The sequence below is a fragment of the Ooceraea biroi genome, chromosome 10 (genome assembly GCF_003672135.1).
Source record: "Ooceraea biroi isolate clonal line C1 chromosome 10, Obir_v5.4, whole genome shotgun sequence".
In the NCBI taxonomy this organism is placed as follows: domain Eukaryota; kingdom Metazoa; phylum Arthropoda; class Insecta; order Hymenoptera; family Formicidae; genus Ooceraea; species Ooceraea biroi.
In genome coordinates, this window is record NC_039515.1 from 9,129,684 (window position 1) to 9,149,542 (window position 19,859).

The window sequence follows — 19,859 nt, forward strand, 5'->3', positions numbered from 1 at the left end:
GTTCGGGATTGAAACCGCAAGGTAAATACGAGTTTCGTCGAGCTGCAACATGCACGCGCTGCTCTCCTCGCGATCGCGATGGTGCATTGCGGTCGCGATGGACGATGCACAGATAATCGATCATCGACGGAATCGATGGTATCAGCCCGGAATGATACTCGGTCGTCGAAAATCGTGCGACAATCGGCACGTGACGTTTCATTCATGCGCTCTCCAGAAATTCTGATGGCCGCATGGGTGTATCGAATGATTGATCGGGAAGAGGCACGCGACAAACGTTCGGCCCCACGATATGTGTACGTGTATGTGAGAGATGCCGCTCGTTTATTTAATTCTCGTGAATTCGTATCGCCACGTAATCCGGCCGGCGGATCGTACAACGTACAACGAAAGACGAACAGAGGAAACAATATAAAACAATAAAGGATTCTTACTATAACGGCACAGTCGGAGCCGCGCGATATTGTATCCGGAACTGCTTGCAGTTCCAGCGTGCCGAGGGTTGCCGGCTTGCCACGGCAGCAGGAGGGATGCACACGGGTCAGTTGTCTAATATATGTGATAATAACTTGGAGACGGGAAGGAGGGAATCGAAAGCGGAGGCGTGCGAATCTCAGAGATCTGCATATATGGATTGCTCGTGCGCTCCTCCCCTTCCGCCCCTTCCTCCCTTTTCTATATTCCTTCTCGAACTGCTCCGCATACGGGGCTCTAGGTCGTGAATTTCGGGATTGAAATTTGAAATATGGAAATAACAGAAAACGACCACGGGGGCGGCCACTTAAATACGAGCGCTCCAGCAGCACAGCGAGCACCACGGAAAGTCGTTTTCTGCGGTGTCCCGACGCGTCGGAACCACCACCACCACCTATCCACCTCGGTTTTTTAAGCGAACGGAAAAGCTGCCGCAGGCGGAATCGCGCGCGGGCTCTTTACCGGCGTTCGCAAGTGTCCTGTGTTTGACGAGCCATTTGTCGATCCCTCCGCAGCGCCGGGAAGAACAATATTGCCCGGCGTTGTAATATTTGCACGACAAACACTCCGGTGACGTTCATGTTTTTTACTGATTTTTGTTACAATACGTTGTTCAAAGTACTCATCGCGACTACTATTGCCGATACGGAAGATCGGGTGGATCGCCGAGCGTGAAACAAATCGCTGCGATCTGGAGAAGAGCGCGGCGTAAAAACAACCGGCAAGATCGATGTCGCACGCGCGCGCGTAACAACGAAACATGAAACCGACACAAACGTTCGCCTACCTGAAATCGAGAAGAGACTTCCCTGATTCCGTCGAATTCCAACATACTCGGTAATGACCGACCTCTTTGTGCCGGAAACTCGCGTTAGAAATTCGGTCCGTTGTGTAACGTGCCGGAGTAAAATGGCAAAATCAAAAATAGAAAAAGCAGAAAATTATCCCGAAAATTACATTTAACGCGATCGGATTCGTATCTGATTTTGATTAATCTTTAACTTTCGTTAAAATGTAAAAAATTGCGACATGTTGCGAAATGAATGTCCGGATACGCTCAGAAATAACGGCCGGATATAGAAGTGCTATCGAGAACGAAATGATTCCCTCAGAACGACGCAGCGCATTTCTCCGAGGTCATCATACCATGCATTTTCCGAGCCCTCCCCTCTCGAGATTATATGCAACTTCCTGAAGACGGTTACAGGGGAAAAAGAAACAATCCGATAGCCGGGGGTGCCTCCGTTACGGCAAACAAAGTCTTTGTTTCGAGAACACGGAGTCGGAATCGTAACACGGAACATTAACCGAGCAGGGAGCATAACAGGGAACATCGTAGTTCCGTCGTTGGGTTACGTGCATAATGTGACGTAATGTAATGCATGTTTTACATTGAACTATAATTGCGTGCAGGAATGTGGCTCACTATTGATCACCGCGATAAAACTGCCGTTGTACCGTTTTAAAAACTTGAATTCTTAGATGTTTAAAAATTCTTGCAGCTTGAAAGTTTACTTAACTCGCATATCACTATATTTACATTATAAAATTGTAAACCGAAACCGAAACGTAGACGAGTTATCGTGTCCACGAATCGAGATGTACTTACTTGGCACGTCGAACGATAAATAATCTCTTTGATTCGTTCAATAATGTTACGATCGCTAGTTTCAAAGGAAGATCAGAAGATTTGATCGACCGGTCGAACAGAGTTTAAAACCGCGCAGCTTCATTTACAATCTAAGAATCATCGAGAGAAGATATAACGACTGTTTTCACGCACCTTTCGACTCCGCAAAATGAGAGGAGAGGAAGAGAGAGAGAGAGAGAGAGAGAGAGAGAGTGAGAGAGAAACGAGCTGGCGGCCGGTGCAGTAGAATTATTAATTAAGCACACTAATTAAGCGCGTTCATCGTGCTCGCCCGCGGGGTCAGCCAGCGCGCGCATTGTGAAGGGAGCACGCGATTACAAACGCGTTCGTTAATAAATTACCTTTACGCTAGAAACGCTGCTTTCCCCTCTCCGCTCTTTTTCTCTCTATGCTTTTCGTTCAGCTATTAAAAGTCGTTGTTCGGAGCCGTTTATTACAGTAAAAGGCTTGACCACGCGGTCGCGCGAACGTATCTCAACTACCGAACGAGCGCTTGTATCTCGTCGATCTCCGGATCCCTCGATACAGGAAACAAGGAAAACGAAGAGACAAGAGACTCGTTATCTTCAAACGTCTCCCACGTAACTATGATCATTCTGGTATATCGTGTCACTTTACATATTCCTCGTGAAATGAAATGAAATTTATACTCGATGTCAATGAGATAATAAATCTTTTTGATTATAATTAAGCAAATGGAAATGGTATTTTCCCAAAATTAGCACGTAATACAAGAAAATCCGTGCATAGTGGAAAACGCGAGAAGAGACAAACGACCCAATCGCAGCCGTCCAATTCTCGCGAACGCGGCCGTAACGGTATCGCTAAGTAGCCGATTGCGAGCGTGTAGGCCGAAGACGCGTCTTTAATGATCATCGAAACTTCCTGGTTCGCGGGACTCTCACGCGCTTTCCCTCCGCCCTCGCCACCCGTTACCGTAAGTCGCTTAACGAGGGAGTCAGGCGAGGGAGGGAAGGGACCGAGGGAGGGTACGACATTATTAACAGTCTCTCGTTATTTATTCCTCGTTAATCCCATGCATTTATTACGCTGCCGTACTGTGCTTTCTCCGCGAGCATTCGACCTTCCCCCACCGTCTCCTCTACGATACATGACCGGGAAGTGGGTGACTTAATGAATCGATTCGTTAACCCTGATAACGACTTCGTCGCCAGTTTTGCGAGAAGCAATCAAATATTTCCCAGTTAACCCGGTAACGCTCAAATTGCTAACGTCTGCTGTTTTTCAGTCGACGTTAATTCTTCCCATTGTCATGCTGATCGAACGGCTGCACGTGTTTCATTCCATGTATTTCATTATTCACTGGATACTGTAGTGAACATCTCGGCCAAGTATACACGATTCCATAATAATTGAAAGATATTGGATGGTTTTCTTTTTCTATCAAAAAATGAGATTCGACCTGAAGCAGAACTGCAAAAGGAACCTGAAGGATGCTCAAAGATGGGGTCGAGCGCGACCGAGCGAGTATTCGTGTTCCTTGCATCGAGGATCATAGGGATTCGGGGCTTATTCCTTTTTGGACATCGGCCTGACATAATCTCGGGATTAAGATTCTCGTAGGTGTGGAAGATTAAATTACAGGCGAGCCGATACAAGACGGTGGGGTGGCGCGCGCGCTTGAGCGCGGAGAAGAAAAGCGACAAGATATCGTCGGGCGAAGGATAGTAGGATTTTTACCGCCTCTTGTTCGCCAGATAAACGTTGCGTCGACCTCAACGAGTATTTAGGATTATACTTTACTCCGTGATTATAGGGTGCAAGGAAAAAGAAACAGACCATTCGAATCACGATGATAAAACGTCGAACGTATCCTTCGAAATTTTATTAAACCACGCTATACTCAAATTAATTCTGTTTTATAAAATTTATTTGCTGAAAATAAATCTTGCATATATTGCAGCTGGTAAACAAAAAATAAAACGCATCGTATGCTTTTCATTTAATTAATTCGCGCGTGATATTACAAAAGCAAATAAAATTCTATTAATGGTGATAAAATCGGCCGCGCGTCGAAGATTAGTATACCGATATCGTGATAAAATTAATATTTTACTTTGTTTTTGTAGCTGCACATCGGTGCAGGTTCGCGTCAACTAATAAGTTCTCCGGCAAAGATCGTAGGCACTTTTCTCGCGAGAAAACGGGGTTGTTGGATCCCGGCGAAGGGGCCACCTGTCCACGCGTAGTACCCCGCGCGCGTGCGCAACCACGCCGCATAAAGAAGTTCATTATCGCGACGTTTAATTATGTATTTATTTTTAGAGTCCTTTGTCGAGCCGGAGTCTTTTACCGGGAAAAGAGTTACGCCGATTCTCGGTAACCCTTCCCATCGTCGTCCATTCCTAGCTGACTGCTAATGAATTTTCACCTTTTTTCGCCTTATTTGCTCATTAGTGCTTTACCCTCGCCTCGTCCGCTTCCTCTCCACCGCCCGCCTAACGGCGACCGTCCTCCCCTGCCCCTGCCGCGTCCTTAATCCTGACGCGACGGCTGTTCCTTCGTCCATATGAGCTTCGGTGCGTTTAGCATGTTCGTCGCGCGAGTAAAAAGGATTCGATAATTTAGTTATGAACACGTTCAATACAAGGCTCGTCTCGTGCTTCAGTTTGTGGCCTTTCTATATCTACAGAGTTGTTCGTAGCAAATAAAAAGAGCGTGCAAGTGCACAACGTCCTCTCTCTCTCTCTCTCTCTCTCTCTCCCCCTCCCCCCTCTCTCTCTCTTCGTCCGTGAAATAGTAGGTAAAGTTTGCCTAGCGTATTCGTGCGTATTGGGCGACTGCTCGATCGGATCACTCTGGCGGATCAACCAAGTTCACTCTAATTTAGATATTTTCGGGTGACGGCGGCGACGGTGATGTGGTAATGCGACGGTTATATTTGTCATATTTTCACTCAGATCATTATTACGCGGCACCGCATGCGTACGATACGGAAGGGGATTATGCTTCAATCCGGTCTGCTATAAATTGGGCGATATCGCGCGTTTATATATATCGATGCTCATATATATCCGCGCGTACAGTTGCGTTCACAAACTTCGCGCTATCGTTAAGAACACACTCTCTTCCTCTCTCGCGTTTGAACATCATCGGTCCGTCCGTTCCATTAATCTTCAGCATCTAAAAGCGAACGCTGTGGCCCTGTCGCATCCCTTCTCTGTTTAAGTCCCTGTGGTACGATCGGTTAAAAATCGCCCGAGCATCGACACGGAGGCCGCACGCGACCGCCGGCTACAACCGTCGGCAAAACTTTTCCGCGTCTGTTTCCGGACTCGTCGGGAAAAAGGGTTGCAGTGACCACGGAGTACGAGGAGGGCAAGAGGTGCCTCCGGAGGGCAAATGATGGGAAAAAGGGATGCGCGGAGGAAAAGATCTCGAGGAGAATCGTTGAAAACGGCGGAACGAGACTCGTGGAATCGCGGCAAAAGAAATATCGTCGGTCAACGGAGCTAATCCGTATCCTGGCAGTAACGACGGTGAGATGGACGCGACGAGGTCAGAGGAGGACCAAAGGGGAGAGTGGAGGGAGGGGGAGGAGAAAGAAAGAAACGGGTGGGGGGGGGTAGTCGGAAGGGAGGAACTACCCTTAGCTGCTTTCCCTCAGGAGGTTTTATAATGGTGTCCAGTTATTACCGCAGAATCCACGGACACGACACGAATCTCCGGCAAGGGACGAAGACCGATTTAACAAGTACCCGAATGTGCGGCACGAGTGCACAGACAGACGAGAGTACAGTCGCCACAGGATGCGAGATGGTTGACAGTACGAACTACCGATTTGACAGTAAGAACTGAAAGGATCATTATGCCGGTACCGATAACGATCCCGGAGACATGAACGTTAACCGGGTTTTGCTGGGCTTTTTGACGAGAGAGAGGGAGAAAGAACGCGCGGACACTCGATAATGCGAGCGTGAATAACGACTGGCGAATAATTAATATTAGGCAAAGCACGTAATTTAGCGTCGCCGCGAGAAGATTTATCGGCAGCAAGCAGCTGCGCGAGCGACGTCGCGTCTAGTTAGCGTTGCGACACGCTCGCGAATTACTTGGCCATGCTATTTTACTACTACGATTTTGGATTTCCGTCCTTTTTTCTTAATAAAATACTTGTTATATGAAATATCATGGAAATCTCTATTGACAACAAAATAAAATACAATTATCTCGTAAAAGATCTTTTTCATATTGTTTAATAGTTCGCAAATTTTGAAACATTTCAAATGTCAAAATAATTACGTACTGTAAAGGAACGAATTAAAAATTGGAATTCCCGATTTTCGCCGCTGGAAATAATCAGCACAAACGGACTTTCTTAATCCAATTTATCGACCAGTTTTCATGTGTCGGATAATTAAATGTTGAAAATTGACCGGACGTGGCGACGGATGATATCGGCGGATTTTTCGCTTTTGACGCGAAAGCGAGCACAATGCGCGATAAAGGGTAGTTCATTTGCACGCCGCGTTTATAACCGTATAATATAAAAAGCTCTCAATTAAAAAGTCGACTCCCCGTTCGAATAACTGCACTGGACGCAATGCGTCGGTGCTTTTTTCTGATTCTTGTGTTTCATTAAAATCGCTATGTAATTGGTAATACGATAGTACGTTTTTTCGTTAACACCGCCGGCATTATGATTATGGTTAAAGGGTTCCATACGTATAATTTCCGACAGCTGCACCGATTTTAAAAATCGGAAACGAGCTTGGAAAGGGACGAACTCTCGGAACTAATGCTTTTTGAAACAATCGAATAAAATGCATCTCTTACAAATATTCGTAAATATGAAATTATTATATTATGCTTGAAGGAATTATTTTAATTATCTAAAAACGCATGATATGTCTCACACACGACATTAATTTACGTCATTTCACGTAGCACATTGTGCAGTGTAACACGAAGTATTTGTGAAAGCAGTACGTTTTGTTCTTTATCGACCAATGATTTCGGACTTATTCGCGTAACGAAAACAAACCAGACGCGGAATCTCTTCCGTATTGCAACCGTGCCAAAATTCGTGCATGTTAGCTAATCTCGGCCTGAACTATAGAGAAGATCCCATGAGCTCAATATGCTATACTTCTCCCTGATATATGAGATGTCAATTTAATAGCATCTACAAAGTGTACGTCCCGGTAACACGGAGTCGAAATTAGACTTTTCGCGAATGACGACGCGAAAACAAGACGAGTTTGTACGATTGATCTTTGCAGACTTGGTTCGCGTTTGTCTCTCTAGCTCTTTTTGCGTTTACCTCCCTAGCTAATTTCAGATATTAATGTTGGGAAAAAGTTGTATGGTGATTTTCCACAAAAAAATCAATCAATTTATTTATCTTTAAAAAGATTTATTTATTCAAATAATTTATCTCGTTTTCGATTTTTTTTTTCATTTTTTGATGTATGATGTATTGATTTATTGATGAGTTATTGAACAGCCGCAATTTTTTGATTCATTCGATACATCGCGGATGCAAAAATTCTACGAGTACACTTGTCGATATCGCACGGCTGCCTCGTGTACATGTGCGTGAACACGTGGTACGTCTTGTGACGCGGGACGTGGTGCTTCCTTTTGATCTCTTTTTAGCCCTCGAATGCAATCGCGGCTCCGACTTGAAGCGCCGCGGAAGGAAGAGGGGGAGACGCTTTGCACGTGTTTTGACTAATTAACATACGTAAAAATCCCCTTAATTAGGTGATTAAACGCCCGCGGAGGGACTTTAATGGGGAACAGACCTTCCGCCTTTTATTTCCGATTCTTATGGCGCTCTTTTATTTCTGTCATCGGATTTGCAAGGGAGGTCGGCGTCACCTTCTACCTCGCATCTGGTCTAGGCTTGATCTACAGCTTAGTCTAATCCGGTGCCGCTTAGCCTAATTTTAAGCAACGTAGTTCAACTTAGCTCGGTCCAATCTTGTGTTTAGTCTCCTTCGTCCCGAAATAATTCATTCAAGCACTAATTCGATTTAAAACTGATCTGATCGCAGCGTCTAGAAGAATAATTTTTCGTAAATTGGATTTGATATTTAAATCTGTAGAGACAGATCTGTAGAGAGCAGAAAAGTCAGGATGCGCGACGCCGCAAAAAGAAAGAACCTCGCCTACTTCACGACGTTAGAAATCGGCGGGTAGACCGTCGCTCGACGAGCAACGTTTATCGCGTTAAAGTTTGCCTCTTCTGGTTATTACGTTGTTCTGGGACAATTTTTTGCTATCGCGCGAGGATATCGTGGCCTCGGCCTGTTCGCTAACGAAGGAAAATCGAAGAAGGGCCGGCCAGGTGGAAGAAGCAGAGGGCGGCTATCTATTCAATTATCACCTCGAAACTACCACATACGTATGAACAGGTAATCCCATTTCAAAACTTCCGGCCATTCTCGGGCTTTGAGCGACGTGTCCTGTGACGTCACGTGCGCGCTATCGTCGACTTCACGGACGCAAGACTCTGACTTTACTGCCTCATCACTTTCTCCCGCCCCTGCCGCCTTCTTAATGCCTAAATTATAAGAAACTTGATGTCGTCACAGGGTGTCGGGGGATGCGAGATGGAGTAAAGACGTGTCGGTAACGTTGACTTGACCAAACTAGAGGCCAAGATTGAGACTGCTAGCTGACATCAGAACAGGCTAAACTGTCAGACTACAGCTAACGTAAACTAAACCGCGCTGGATCAGGTTAAAGTAACGATATGTTAGACAGTGCACATACATGTAGGTGGAAAGAGTTAAAGTAAATTACATAAATACTTGTATTACTTGCATTACATTTTTATACATAGTAAACAGACTCCCGCATTTACTGCCAATCGACCTGTAAGAGAGACTGTTACTGGTAGGTATCCTCCGCGTGATCGGGATAAAGGTTCTTTCGGGCATAAACGAAACACACAAGTCCGTGCTACTGGCAATTTACTATCTTCTGGTAATTAACCGCTTCCTTAAGTCGAGTCGTATCTCCTCTTATCTGTTTCGGCGTATCTGCCCTCCGCGCACGTATACACGCGTACCGCGTACATTCTAAACAAAGAGCCATTTTCCCACATGGAGCACCGTGAAATTCTACAATTGCGTGTGCGTGCGTGCACGGTGGCGCGCGCGAGCGATCGAAATCTCCGACGCTATTTAAGGCGGAGGTGGCCAACCTCTCGAGGGTCGGATCAAATGAAAAGTAATTTCTCTCTTTAAACATATGCAGTCCGCATACCAACTCATTACCGTTTTAAACGAGTACTGCGAACCGTTCGGCTAAAATGCTCGGAACAATCACGGTCCTTTATGTGTCGGTATTCACTTTAAGAATATTTAAAAACCTTTCTTCGCGCACCATTTTTCGAACGGCCGAGTAATTAAGCTTTTGTGCCGTTTGCTAGCGCGTTCTTTTGTTCCTCAAAAGGAAACCTAGTATCTTTAACGGTTTTCCAGAAAAATTAGGAAAAGAGACGCGCGAAGGGAGGAACTGCCCGAGCGAAATTAAAATTTATTTTGTCTGCAAAATTAGAAGCGAAAGGGTTAAATAAAGATATGATTCGAAGGGAAATATTTATTCAACAAATTTTTTATAACGTGGAAGGATAACTTACTGTTGCTCACGATAAAGAAACAATTAAATTTTGACGAAGTCAAAGACTGATACGTTATATATGTTATAAAACATATCCTCTGCAGTCATCGTGCATAAATAAGTTAAATCTTGATCGTGAAATGAAATTGGACCAGATACAGCTGACGAGAATTATTATGTATTTTTGAGTTTAGACGGTTTCAAGCGTCATATCGTTCAATAAAGATGTTGTTGGAATCCACGAACGAACGTATGGTAGTTTGCTCGTTCTTCTCAACGGAAAACAAAATATTTCAGTTATTTGCTCACCGACTAACAAACCGCTCGCAAACCTGGCAAACACACACGTATACGTGCGGAAAAATGTTTTTACGATTTATTTCTCGGTAATAGTCAGTGACGACGTTCGTATTACACGACTTACACGACGACTCATCGGGCTTGACGTGTACAACACTTGGTTTGGCGTACGATAAAGACTATGGCGGTTTGATTGGAGTAAGACCCGGTTGCGTGCGTATCGGCGCACACATACGTCTCCACATAGAAGATTACACGGAATATCTCGAAGTAGGACGGGTAAGGGCGCCGAGAAAGAGAGAGGGAACGAAGAAGAGGGTGGAAGGGTGGCTTAGTACAATTTCTTCGAATCAAGCGAAAGCCAATTACAAGTTTAATTCAGAACTTTGCACGGGCGATAATTAGCCGGTAAATTAAATTTACTTTCGTTTCAAAACAATCGCGCAAGTTTGCCGCCCTGCGCGCCGCGCGGCGCAGCGCGTCGCGGCGAAACGTCGTCGTCGTCGTCGTCGTCTTCGTCGTTGTAGTCGTCGCTGTCGCACAAGAACAATCGAGAATCGTACAAAATTAATTATGCGAAACAACAACGTCCTGATGTCTGATGCATTCCATCGATGGCACAGTATCACATCGAGGAAAAAAAAACATATCAAGCGCGTACCGGCTCTATAGATTAAACTTTGAAAAAATGCGCGCACGTCCGATTCGCTTTTATATTACAGTAATTGAGAGCGGCAAGGATATTGCATACTTTAGGACTGATATTTTCACAAGCTGTCTTTTATTCTCTAATGATAAACGTCGCTATAAATTGCCACGAGAGGATTAAACGCATTCCACGCCACACTACGCCAGAGACCTGCGTGCAAAAGCAACTTCACGTTTCCTGAGAATTGATCAATACTCACGCGATTAATCCTGCCGAGAATGTATCTGCGCGCTCTAGTAATTACCGTTACAGATACAAATACCTGCCCTAGCTTTATATTATACGAAGCAACCCTACTATTGCGCGGGAATGCGAGGGAATGTGAAGTGATTTCTTCTCTGAATAATTTAACTCGCGCATTGCACAGGAAAATATTAAATCTACGAATTTCAAAATTGCGAAACTTTTTCTTGTATTAAATTTCGTCATTCAGTTTTTTATTTCATTTGATACATGACAGTAAATTTAGTAGTTTTACATATTCTTGCACTACAACAAATTTATTAATGGATTATCGAGTTTTAAATAAATTAATTGCACAAATAGTATAATAATTTACTCACCCAAGTTAAGCAAAGGAATCTCCACCTATGTTCAGCAACCTGCAATTAATTATTATATACATAAATTCCGATGAAAAATATTCCAACAGAAATGGCATTAATAATATTTTTCAAGATAACGTACAGCAAATATAATATGTTGATATTTTTTATTGAAGTAATTTTTATATGTATTATCTTTATATTAAATTTCAAGTCATTTCGAAGGAACACTCGCGTCATTCCCGCCGCATGTGATTTACATATCGCCCCGTCGCATTTCTACATTATCACTGTGTCACTTCCATGTTATTTCCGAATGATTTTCCGTATCATCGTTATGCTGATTACATACATATTATGTAAATGTATTTTTATAAAATGTTCGCATCATGCATACGTCAGTTGCTCCCCGCGCGATTTCTATCTCGACATTTTTAAATTAGTCAAACATTATTTTTACACAAGAGAACATGGCATGTTTGGCTCTCGAACAATTTTTTTAGGCTCATGCATTCTGCGTGACGTACTGCAGTCAGTCTTGAGACGCCATAATCGCCGGTGACACGAGCGATCAGCCCTCGCGTTATACCCAGGGGCATCGTTCTACGGGGATATGTTTCTTTAAACAAGCTGCTCTTTCGAGTAATGGTCTGCTGGGCTCGGTACTTTACCGTCTTCTGCTTTACATGTTTCAAGCCTCTACTAAAACTCTCAATAATCCAACCCAGGATTCAATTCTGCGCGACAAACGTGTCGTATCGCAGAATGTACAAAGTTAAGCAGTATGCACAAAGTTAAACCGTTATATCGTTATGTACCGTTATACAAGTACACAAATCAGAAATCATACAAAACATTTATTTCATAACATTTAAACTGACAATCCCAGGAGTTCTCGTTTCTACGAATGCTAACAAATTCGAAGGATATCGTCGAGCATGTTGTATAAGTGATGATTTTTTTCTCGAATGTTATATCACGCCCAAAGACGAGTACCTAAGAATCGAACAAAGTACCGGCGTGGCGAATCCGATGAAGGTTACATAAGGCTTCTAGTTGTTCATTCGCGGTGCGACATCCGGCGACACTCCGGAGCATGAAGTGCACGATATACACGTCGCTGTGCAAACGTGGAACGTCTTGAGATGCGCATACATTACAGACACGCGATCCCTCGTATAGAACTCGCACAGAAAATTACAATTTAAATGGCCGGCCGTCCGTTCTCTCGTGTCCGCTTATCTTCTCGTTTTCATCTAAACATCTCATTTTTATGCGCCATTGAAATTTCACGTCCCTTCTTTCGTCGGCGCGCCTCGTCCCTCGGTCACGCGATACGCTGTTGTCACTCCGCGGAACTTTTTCGCCCTCGCGGCCGGTTCGATACGCCATCGGGGCTTACTTTGTTCGGCCGCGTACAAACTCGAGTACGCACGCACGCACGCACGCACGTACGCGGTGAGTCGGCACGCTGTCGCACGCATACCGCTCGCCTCGGGACACCCTGTGTATAATCGACGTCGCACCGGCGAGCCGCGCTGCGACGCGTCGCGTCGCGTCGTGCACCTGTGCATACCCTGGCGCGTTTGCAGCCTGCGAGACGCCGCGTGCGCGCACTCTTCTCTCTCGCAGGCCGGAGAGTTGATTTAAAATTGATTTATGCAAATTGGCGCTGCACGAGCAATTAACAATTCCTTGTAGACCGGCTTGAGTATAGCTTTTCGACGGGAGGAGGTTGCGGGGGTGGTTCGGCAAGGCACCGGAGTCGTAGAGGCTGGCGGTGAGAGGAGGTCGGCGGAGGAAGGGCAGGCACACCAAGGGAAAGGGCTGGCTGCACATAGCCGAGCTGATGAAGGACGAAACACAGAGAATGCGCGATGCTCCGAGAAAATGGAATTAATTTGCTAGGATTAAATCCGCCTAGCGCCGCGCTATAGAACGCTGAATGTTTCTCGCGTACGTGTGCGGACTTATTTAGAGAGAATGAAAGAGACGGAGAGAAAGAGAGAAAGATGCAGACAGAGAAGAGTGGAAAGACAGGTTGTGAATGGCTGAAGAAAACGGAGAGCGGCAAGATGACAATTTCGGGCATCAATTCGACAGGAACGTCACCGATAAAGATACCTCGCAATATTTCATGGCTTCTAGAGTTTGTCATCTTTATGCAACGCGTACGTACCACGCGAATAACAAGATGAACGGGGATGCCGAATCGGAATTTAGGAAAATCAGAGATCGTCGCGCACACGGAACGGACGGCGACTTATTGTAGTTGACTGCACACTGCCCACCCTTAAAGTCTTTCGCATCGGTGCCAATGCGCGCCGTTCGTTTGCCTATTGCCGCATGCTCGAGCAGGTGTTCACGCATTGTTCTTGCACATTCGACGGTCCTTTTTCGACGATCTTATTTTTAGAATTCATTCGATTGGTCGCTTACCCCGTAGTTACAAAGTGCAAATCTCGAAAATCACGATAAATTAATGGGCACCTAGTTTGCGTCATCAGTTTCAAATGTCGATAGGGAGAAGTTAATCGATAGCCGATCAATGTGAAATTTGGTGACGTGGTGGATGTTGAAAGTGATAAAAAAAAAGTATCGATATCGTTCGTATTGAGGCGTCTTCGTTAAACATCCAGCGTTCGTTAGGGCCGGCATCCAAGCAGAAGATTATTTACGCGACAGTTAAGTCGTCCCGAACAGTTTCGTAGGGTAAGCTGAGTTCGGTTGACACATGGAAGAGGCGGCCAGCCAGGAATGTGCTAATGAGATCATTTAGCTGCCCCTTCTTGGCCCCTTTGCACTCTTTACCCCACCCTCGCGTTTAGAGAGAGAGAGAGAGAGAGAGGCTACTGCTTGATTTACACTAACGCGGCAGGGACGTATTTAACGTTAACGAAGGCTCCCGCGCAGCGCCGGACTCCTTTGGCTAAGTAATTAATGACCAGCGTTACAATAAAGTATTCCGTATAAATATACGAATGTATGTAGTCGTAGAAATAACGTATTTAATTTTATAGGCATGACATTGCGCTTACGTGCGATATTGCACGGTCATGAATGAGATACTCGGACATGACTCGGAGATGTCACATAAAGTTATTTTTCCAGCAAGTTTCAACCTTGCATTTGCAATCATATGTGTTAATTAATTTATATAGATATTATTTGATGAAATTGGCTCATAATAGTTTTCATGAAGCACTCGCGGCGCGAAATAATCGAGTCGTTTGCCGCATTCGATTCGTAGATCCCGATCAAGGAACCGTACAACTTTCGTGAGACAAGATATGGCTACAATAAAGCGGCGTATAAAATAATTGGCTGTAAAGTTCTGCGCTCACGTGCAGAGCCGGGGCGAGGATGGCGCAGAGGGCGAAAGGAATTGCGTGGCCTCCCTCTCCAGGGCTCTCAGAAAATCCTGCTCGGGGCTCCACGATCATAAATATCTCCGAATATTTTATTGTGTGACAATTTTTATGGTAATTGTCATTATAAATTTGCTTGGATTATTTATGCTCCGGGCGCGAATAAAGGGAGGGCTTGGGAGAACGGAAGGAGGAGGAAGTTTGATGGGGGGGGGGGGGAAAGGGTTGTTATTCCTCCCGTCACTCGGCATCGAAAGAAGATCAGAGATCACGCCGTGTAAATCAGCAGGTCGATGAGACCCGTGGGGTTCAAAGGGCCTGATGGGAATTTTCGTAGGGCGCCCGCTGAGAAATTCATTAGGAGGCCACTTGTTAATGTCGGCTATTTGCCGCGGAACTTTGCGAGCAAGCGGACACGCGTCTCTTTCTCTTCCTGCCCGCATCCTCGCGCGCGCGCGCGCGACAGTACTCGCGGCTGATTTAAATGATCCTTTTCAATGCGTGGTTTCTCCAGACGTACAACCACTTGCTACAGACATACCGGTTAAGATGCGAGCGGTTAAGGAACTTTGGCGGAGGCGCGTCGAGCTAGGTTCGCCGAAGATTTTATGAGGCGGTGAAATTTATCGCCGGAATCGCCCGGGCGGATTATTAAAATCTGTAAACAGACCGTGTCATCTCGTACATGCGAAGGGATGCATATTGGTGCCGTGGGCTCCCTGCGATTGACAACCTGTAATTGGACCCGCCGTGATCGTAAATGGCGCGTATCAGCCGGTTAATGATTTTACAGACATGCACTGTAATCGAATAATCACCGTAACGTACCTCAATAATCGAAAGCTATGAAGCAATTTCGTTACGTGCCAATTTCATAAAACCGATGCATGATAGCTCTCGCTAGGAGTGACGTATCACGGAGAGCAACTCGTTTGTATCAAATCGCGTATCAAATCTCCTGTCACACGGCGAACAAATTCGATGCCTCGTTTCTTCAATTTCGCGACAAGGACACGATGAGGACGCGACGAATTCCGATTCGGCGTAAAGGAGAGACGAGTGTCCGGGTCTTGAATTCTCGTGCGGTACGCTCGTCTCATACTTTATCCCGGTTTTTCCCTTCGATGCAGGCAAACGAAATGAAAGCCTCGAAAGGTCCCGAACTAAACAGAAAGCAGGCTGCGCCGAGGTAAGACGTTTAATGAAATCAGCACGGTGTCTGTCTCCTCTCGTAGACTCTCCTCGGCGCTGTTTTAATTATACCGGGCTCTCTCGCTAGTTGCGCATCCCGCCACCCCTCGCACCCCCGCTCGTCATGCTCGGTGTGCGCCGTCGGGACACGCACACCGCGAAACCTTTAGGATGATTAGACGAAGACGTTACGAAATTAGTATCCCTGTAGACAAAATTGTCGAAGGGAGCCGGCTGTTACGCGCTCGCGCGCACGTGTTGCGTGTGCGCGGCAGGCTACCGCTTCCAGTTACAGTTGCGACATGTTAGATGGATTTGCCAAATTTACGGGACGCGTTTATCGATGAGCGATATGCAAAAGGATTCTCTCGCATCTTTGTTATTGTTCACGCACTTTTTATACATTGTATACATTTTATACATTTACGTACATTTTATCGTGTTTAGTATAGTGATGCATGCACGAAATAGAAAATGCAAAGTCTGAATACACGCTTGTAGCATCTTTGGAAAAACTTCTTTTTCAACGATCATTAATTTATTCTTGGAGCGTCGAAATTTTGTAATGTTCGTTTAAATCATTTCGGTCCCATTCGATCCTCAAATCTATCTTGAGTCGCGTTGTTCGCGTTTCATACCAGAGTCATTCATTCAATCGTGGTTCCTCGATCTCTCGCGATCAATGTTTCCGTTTTAATTAGTATCAGCCAGCTCGATCGCGAGGGGAGGGACACATCCCGCGAGATCGATGATCCACGATAAAGCGGTGCGGGGAGCTTACGGGGACGATTCGGTTCGATTGCGTCGACAACGTCGGAGCATTAATTAGCGTGCATAATTGTTTACCGGTGCTAAACGGAGCTGGATCAATATTTAATTGAATGCCTGCTAAATGCCAGCTGCATCGCCGCGGCTCTCAAATCGAGCCGGTTCCTCTGAATAACGGCCCCTGGGATACAATGCCCCGAGGACGGGGTGGGTAAGGGGAGGGCGTCCCCCCTTCCTTGACTCCATAGGATGTTCTACGCGGTGCCCCGGTCCGTTTTCCCTGCTCGACGCTCGGTTCCTCCACGACCTGCTCCAAAACTCCTGCGACCGAGAGACGACGCGCCGTTTTTCATCGCGCAATACGCACGTCTTTCTTTTCGAGAACTCGTCAACTCTAATTTATCGAATATTATCCCGGGACGTGAGGCGCGCGAATTAATTAACGAAACTCGCGGGCGCCACAGATTCGCGTGGATCGGCAGCGGACGATTCTTATTTTCGGTCGAGAAACTGTAGTTTTGACGAAACGCTCTATATATAATGCCGATTGCATACACGCTTTGATTAACCCCGTTGCAGGAATTATTCCCGCTATCTCGAGATTATGTTCGCGGTTATACTGCATCCGTGAAATAAGAGTCAGCGAGCAGGGGTAGCACTTCGTACGAGGGTTGCAACGGTGCGGTGCGAGGAAAACAGGCAAATTGCGCCGCTCGACAGGGACGATAGAGGGAAGGGAACGGAGGGTGCGGTAGGGCCCAGGTTCGCGTGCCACTGCTTTTCCGCCCAGCTTTCCTTGTTCAGAGTATTCTGAAGGTTCTGGAGGGGTTGGGCTCCGTGTAAATTTGTGTAATTAAAAAGGCGCCGTGCCGAGATTTTCTTCTCGTCTTACGCTCAGGAAGATGTAGCGAGAATTCAGCTCGCGGATGCTGTCACAAACGAGTCCTCTTCGAGCACGGAGCGAAAGAGTTCTAGTACTTTTCATTCGATAATTGTGCGTGTTATTCCTGCGCTGCGAAAGGATCGTTAAATGGACATTTTAAGGGATAATTTGGGAAACTTTTAAGGAATTATTATGCGTAAACGATTCGAGTGCAACAGTGTTATTTTTTACAGTCACAGAGGACAATATAAGAACGGCGTCGGCGCTCGCGACGAACTCGTTAAATCCTCGGAAAGTTACTTTGAAGCGCTCGCGAAAACTCTAAAGTACCTACAAGCCCATTGGATAATATCGGGTTGGATCCGGCGGTGGGGATGGGAACGATTACGATCGTCATAGTCGTATATTAGCATAGACGAAAAACAGACTCGTAAAACAACCGCCACGTTGCACGCGGCGATTCTGTTTCCATGGAAATCACACGTTGCGCGATTTTGACGTCGCGCTTGCGGAAAAATGCGATATTTATTTCCTCGTTATTAGTCAGCCGCGCTTGGTGGTTCAATATTTTCATCGCTCTGCACTTCGTTTCCGACTATCGTCTTGTCGCAACACCGCCGCAACGCGATATTAGTCAAATAATTTATTTCCCGCGGCGGACAAGAGACTTGCGGAAAGACACCAAATTTGGAATCGCGATCTGAAGACAATACTCGATTTTTGTGAGAGAGCTTGGCGGAAAACAGATCAATTTCCATGAAGTGACGTTATCTAGAAAATGATGTGGAAATTGCTAAACGATCAACATTTCGACTGGCTTAGACATCATCGCTCTTTTCGGGGAAAGATGAGTATCCCGTGCAATACTGGCGCGATATATGCAGTTATTTTTAGCTGCCGGCACATAAAGTAATTGAGTGTCCATCACACAACCCAATGTCCGTTCGTTCGCCTCTTGCTCTCTTCCTCTGCCACGTCCCACGGTTTTGCACATACCGTATAATGCCTCGGACATGCTAGTGATAAATGATTTCGCCAGATTGGTAACGTTTAGTTGTGTTACGTGTGTCTTGGCAGCTTTGGAAATTGCTATTCCGCAAAATCCTCTCTGGCTCTTTTTTTCCCTCTACCTCGATAATAGATCGATTGTATTCGACGGACGTATTACAATTCCGACCTCTCTGGAAAGCTTTCTTTTATAATGGAGATATTTTGGCGGTGATTGTATCCGATTCCAGCAGCGTTTTCGAATTTACGAGGGATAAGCGCGGGAAATGAGACGGATGTTGCAGGTCAGTCTCATTTTCTTCTAACGATAAATACTATATTATTAACTTTATTTCCTATTATAGAATCTGTCCTCCCACATTAGAATTCATTGTCTCGCATCCAGTCTGGATGCAAGCCGCCGTGAAAGCGTTTGCGGTGGACGCCGGCTTTAAAGCTCGATAGTTCGAAATGCGCTATACGAGAATCGTTCGATAAAGAAGGACGCTGATGTATGGGTGGACGCGCCTGTTTCGTGTCGTCGTTTGGTAAATAGCTGAGTGCGACTTTGTTCCCCTCGACACTCTTCGAGTTTCCACTTTCCGCATTTCGTAGCCGCTATTCCGCCGTCTCCTCTTTCTCTTCGCGGTGATAATCTCGCTAATATTTTCCCGCCTTGCCAAGTTTCCAGCAGAGCCAGAAATCTGAAATCCAGATAAAATAGTAGAGATTTTCGAAAAGTAGCATTTCCGTAAGAATATAAGAGTTGGATTCGCGGTGTCTCTGTCAGCCGATACGAAATCTGGTGGGTCGCGCATTAATGGTCGCGCGTTATGACACTTGCAACGAAGGAGCAAAAAGAGCGAGTTTCAGCGACAGACAGCGAGATTCCCAGACGGTGCGGGCTCGCTCGTCTCACGTTGGTCCACGTCGTGCCTATCCCTTTCGCTATTTCCGGCGCTATCCGTCAGAGCCTGTTACGGAGACACCGAACGCGCGTTCTGGCGACGCCTCTCGCGCCCGATGCCATGCATCTTTCACAGACGGCGTGCGCCGAGTTATGCCCCTAAAGAGGTTTCTATTTACATCGCCACTTCTCGACGACACGTAGCTGTCCCTTTCTTTTGATCTTGCTAGATCAACAGCGTGAGAAACGTCTTACTAACGGAGCATTCGGGATTTATGGCGACGCGTCTCCCTTTCCGGCCACTCATCCGTAGGCTTCTTTTTTATTCGCTCATCACTATTATTGGTATCATTAACGTTACTACAACTGCACGTGGACTGCAGTTCACGTCGCGCTGATAAATCGAACACGAATAATGCCCGTTTCAAAGAATAAAATACAGCTTCCGGGGACACACCTATACTTCTGTTTTTAGAGGCGACC

General features: G+C 45.8%; 1 protein-coding gene across 1 annotated transcript in view; it reads right to left on the reverse strand.

Annotated features, from left to right (window-relative positions):
- The window catches only part of LOC105283676 (LIM/homeobox protein Lhx9), a 172,974-nt gene that overhangs the window by 114,524 nt on the left and 38,591 nt on the right, over positions 1–19,859 (reverse strand). The window contains exon 2 of the mRNA XM_020033096.2: positions 11,291–11,329. The gene's annotated coding sequence lies outside the window, so the exon portion shown is untranslated. The remainder of the gene's footprint in view (positions 1–11,290; positions 11,330–19,859) is intronic.